Source organism: Echinops telfairi, unplaced genomic scaffold (assembly GCF_000313985.2).
Source record: "Echinops telfairi isolate 266 unplaced genomic scaffold, ASM31398v2 ScPeMD7_31;HRSCAF=116, whole genome shotgun sequence".
Classification (NCBI taxonomy): domain Eukaryota; kingdom Metazoa; phylum Chordata; class Mammalia; order Afrosoricida; family Tenrecidae; genus Echinops; species Echinops telfairi.
In genome coordinates, this window is record NW_022103928.1 from 54,763,211 (window position 1) to 54,768,834 (window position 5,624).

Here is a 5,624-nt window from a genome sequence, read left to right on the forward strand (position 1 = left end):
CACCTCGTGGTTGCATAGGCTGGTGTGCTTCTTCCATGTGGGTTTTGTTGCTTCTGAGCTTGATGGCCGCTTGATTACCTTCAAACCTTTAAGATCCCAGACGCGGAAGGCAGAACAATCTGCTCAGAAAGTTATCCTGGGTTTTGTTTGTGGCTGTCTTTGAGGGTGTTAGGTGGTATCTCATGGTTGTTTAATTTGCATTTCCCTTATGGCGAATGCAAATTTTCTCATATGCTTATTAGCCATTTGGATTTCCGCCCTTGTGAAACTTCTGTTCAGGTCTTCTGCCCAAATCCTCAATGGGTTATTTGGTTTTTTTCTTTCTTATTGTAGGCTAGCAGAGTATTATAGATGTTTTCCCAGTCCGTGGGCTTTCTTATTACTCTCATGGTGAAGTCTTTCGATGTACACAAGTGTTTTGGGTGGGGGTGGGTGGGAGGATGGGGAAGAGTCCAAAGGGGTAATTTCTTTTCTTTTTTAAAAAGGAATTTTTTTCTTCTTCTTTTTCTAACTTTTCAATATGTATTGCGTGAACGTTTACAGGGTAGATAATTTTTTGTTTCAACTTTTTGTGAACATTTTGTTTCATCTCATGGATTCCAATCCCTACCGTGTAATGTCGCTTATCCCACTTCCTTCCTGCGATTCCTGTTCCCTTCCTCCTCCTCCTCTCCTCACCCTGTTGAACTTTGTCCTTGGGTAAATACTGCCCTTTTGATTTCCAATGATCGATTAGTCCAAGCTCAGCAGACCTCCCGAAAGCTCTTGTTCCCTGACAGACCTGGCCTTTGTTTGGCTGAAAACTGAGCCATGGCACGTAAGATCATGAAGGACCACAGTCTTAGAAATTCCACCCTTCTCTATCTGACCAGTAAGCCTGGTCTCATTTAGGATTTGGGGTTTTGTTCCAGATTTGTCTGCACGCTATTCAGGACTTTCTAAAGCAGTTCCTTTCAGAGGAGTTTGTAGTGGTAACCGAACATTATTGAGTTCATAAGGTCCCAAACTTATTTTGGCCTACTGCCAAAAAAAAAATAAAAATGACTCACTGCCCCCCTGGCGATTAAAAATGTTTGTACAATAGCCTTGAATCCAGGGAAAATGAAGTTATCTGCTTTTGTTGCCTCCCCGCCCCCCGCCCCCCCAGATTGTTCCAGCAACCCTCCAGGGGGTGGTATCTCCCACTTTGGGAAACACTAATCTAGTTCTTCTAGTCTCAGGGTTGTGTTTTCATGTGTGTAGTATTTTCATCACTCTTCCAAGCCACCCTTATGGTGTAGAGATTATGCTTTAGGCTGCTAACCACAGGTCAGCAGTTCAAATCCACCAGCATACTCCACAGAAGAAAGATGAGGCTTTCTTTTCCCATCAAGATTTGCAGCTGCAGAAATCCATAAGGCCAGCTATATCTGCCCTATAGGGTTGCTATAAATCATAATTGACTCAGTGGTAGTGAGTTTGGTATTTTGTTTTGTTTTGTTTCGTTTTCTTTCTTCCAGACACGGAGAGACCAATAGTTATATCGTAGATAGCAGCTCCTGAGCTTTAAAGACAAGAGTCACTATTCATCAAAATAAAGCACAGAACATGGTCTTTATAGGCTATGTTAAACCAAGGGATCCTCAGTCCCAGCCACTCAATCCCTGCAGGCGCTTGATTGTGTCTGAAAGTTTTTCATAACTTTGCTGTATGTTCTACCACCACCACGGATACTCGTAGCAAAGCTCCTCAGTCAGCCATATATATTCATGGGTATGCTTCCACTGTCCCAACGGGGTAATCTGGATACATTTTATTTAAGAAGTAGGATGGTCACAGGGCTTCCTAGTTATGAGAAAATTTAAAAATACATTGGTGAGAAAAAAACAATACATTTTGCTGAGAAATGCTTTTCTTTCACAATAAGGAAGTTGCTAATCCTATGGGAATTTCACTGGGAGATTTTACCACATCGACCCAGTAGTCCTGGTCGTAACACGGCACACATCTGTCTGTCCCCTAAATTCAAAGAACCTTGAAAAGGAACACAATTTGAGTCCCTTGAGGATATGAACACTGGCATTTGGATGTGGGGTCAACAGAAGAACGCAGAACTCTTTGGGGAAAGGTTGGAGACATGGAAACACGGCCTTCTGATATGTATAAAGCTAAATAGAGACTTGGTTGAGCAACAACATCTTCATGTTTGTTTAACAAAGGTTTCTATGATTTTGTAACAGTACTTTATGACCAAGAGTCCCATGTGCTGACTACCACTTTTGGGCTTCTGTCTTAGAAATAGTTGCTTGCACCTTACCCTTGTTTCTTCCCACTGACCTGGCCCCAACAGTGAATACACAAAGCTATGGGGGGAGTCCACAAGTTAGAAGCAGGAGGCTGAGTACTTTATGAGTACCCAGAGCAGAGCTAACCTGTACTGGTCACCTTGAAGTTGGATGTTGAGGAGAAATGCATTTCATTGCTCTTTAAGCCACATCCTTGTTGGGTTTTTTCTTTCTCTCTTACTGATACATCGAGCATTTTCAAAATGCTCTATCAAGATTTTTTAAATCATGGAGGATTCATAGATAATTTACCACTAAAGAATCTAGTCACATAGAGTCGAGATAAACATGACCAAACTGAAGGTTAATGAAGAATAGTGAGAAAGAAGGTTGACAGCAATGATAATATATTCTGGAAAGTATTGGAGAATATTATGAAGTATAAATTATGATATATTACAAAACTGTCATGTACCTACCCCTCAAAATGAACACAAGTTAAATATGCCTGGAGTTTAGAGTTGCATTTTTGTTGTTGTTGTCTTCCCTTTGTTAAAAAAGAAATAGGATCCCCTGTAATTAACTCCTCTGGGATCGATTCGTCAATGGACCTTTCAAAATGTGGCACCTACATCTGAACTCCAGATAAAGAGGGAGCACACGGATAAGTATAAAGTCTAGGAGTGAGCAGGATCTAACAGCAACGTATAGTCATAAAGCTGAAGTTTGCATGGCTTATTTCACCTGCTCTATACTCTTTGTTCCTATTACACTTCCAGTTTAGCAAAACCTGCTTAACCATCTAGCAGATCAATTTCTATACTGTTTCTCCTTTTTCCATGCTACTAAAACATGTGAAATGAACTACCGACCTAACTTACAATCTACTACCTACTCTGTAAAGGCCGTAAGATGCCCTGGTGGCCTAGTGTTCTCAGAGCTGGGATAAGATCTTCTAGGATGAAGGTCGATACACCAACTGCTCTGTGGAAGAAAGATTCCAAAGGAGAGAGGCCGGTCTTTCTACTCCTGTAAAGAGTTCAGTCTTAAAATCTCCCAGGGGCAGCTCTATCCTGCCCCATCGGGGCACTAGAAGTCAGAAATGGCAGTGAGTTTGCTTTTTATTTATAAGCCATGATATTGTCAACCACTTGATATGCATGTCAACGTTGTGTATTGAATATGGAAGACTAAAGAAAATTCGACACATATGAACTATAATGTTGGCAAAGAATCTGGAAAGTACCACAAACTGCCAAAAGAACAAACAAATCTGTCTTGGAAGAAGTACAGCCAGAATGCCCCTGATGAGAAAGGATGGTGAGACTTTATCTCATGAACTTTGGACATGTTGTCAGGAGACCAGTCCCTGGAGAAGGACATCGTACTTGGTCAAGTGGAGGGGCAGAGAAGGAAAAAGGCCCTGGAGGGGATGAATTGGCACAGTGGCTGAGCGAGGGTCTCAAACACAGGAACAATTGTGCAGATGGTTCTGTTATTCATAGGGTCACTGTGAGTCTACCACCTACCACACCTAACAACAACAGCAACAACACTTAGAAATCGTGAATTTGATCTACTAATGGGGTGACATGTGGAATTTGCACATGGGTCAAGAGACAGTTGTGTGAACAGAACAAGGGAGTAATACTGCGTGGTTTAAAATCAGGAAAGGTGCTTGTCAAGATTGTATCCTCTCACCATACTTACTCGATCTGTATGCTGAGCAAATCATCACAGAACTGGATTATATGACAAAGAATATGGCATCAGGATTGGAGGAAGGCCTATTAACAACCTTGTGGATGACACTACCTTGCTTGGTACCTAATGACGGGGGCTTAAGTGGAGAGGAAATGTTTTGAGAATGATGAGGGCAATGAATGTACAAATGCACTTTACACAATCGATGTGTGTATGGATTGTGATAAGAGTTGTATGAGCCCCTAATAAAAAAATTTTAAAAAGAAATGTTTTGAGAATGTTGAGGGCAATGAATGTACAAATGCGCTTTACACAATTGATGTATGTATGGATTGTGATAAGAGTTGTATGAGCCCCTAATAAAAATTTTTTTTTAAATAAGTTAAAAAAAAAGTGAGGAAGACTTGAAGCACATGTCGATGAAGATCAAGATTTACAGCCTTCAGTATGGATGACAACTCAATGTAAAGAAGACCAAAATCTCACAACTGCACCAATGGGTAGCATCATGATAAACAGAAAAAAGGTTGGAGTTGTCAGGAAATTTGTCTTGCTTGTATCCACAATCAATGCTCATGGAAACAGCAGTCAAGAGATCAAAGCTGTGTTGCATCAGCTAAATCAGCTGCACACGGCCTCCTGAGAGTGCAGAGAAGGACGCATGCCGTGGTATTTTTTGTTGCCTCAAATGCACGTGAGTAAGGCAGACGGAAGAAGAATAGAAGCATTTGAAATAGGGTCCTTAGAAGCGTATTGAAAATATCATGGGCTGCTAAAAGGACAGACCTGTCAGTGTTAGAAGAATGGCAGCCAGAATACTCCTTAGAAGCAAGGATGGCGACACGTGGTCTCACATACTTTGGGCATGCTGTCAGGAGAGACCAGTCCCTGGTGAAAGACATCATGCCTGGTAAAGTGGAAGGGCAGTGAGAAGGAGGAGGGCCCTTGGCAAAACGGAGTGACAGTGGCTGCGACAATGGGCACAGGCAGAGGAATCATCGTGAGGAAGGCACAGGACCAGGGAGCGTTTCATTTTGTTGTGTATGGGGTCACTATGGGTCAGAGCCAACGGGATGGCACCTAACAACATAGCAATATCAGACTCACCAGCATGGGGGAAATTCCAGGTGCCTTCCAGTAATACCAGTGGCCTATTACAAGTTCCTTTCCCAAAGTCAGTCAACATGGCAAACTGTGACAGGGTTCCTGGTGAGAGCAGTTCTCTGTGTCTGTTCTGTTTTTAATCTATAGAGGTTTCATTAAAAAGTCCTTAGACATTTGTGCTTGTGACAATAATGACATCAATTATCCCTTGGAACAGATTTTCTTTGTTTTGGAAAAATTACATGAATGAGCCTTTAAGTTGTATTTCCTCCAGTTGTTCTGGGCTTTGTTGTTCTGAGCAGGCATGGAAAAAAGAATTTTGTTTTGTGTTTGTTTACTTGTCAAGGGCAGAATATGTAAAATTAGCCAGTGCTGAGAGATTTCCAGGTAGTGTTATTGAGTGGAAACTTAAGAAGCAGAAAGGTGTGTATGATATGATTCCACTCTGTAAAGCAAATGAAACAAAAACATGTATGATTATAAATATGTTTATAAATAAATGCAGACATGTGATTATGGAGAAACATTTGATAGGCTCTGCCCCAGATAGTT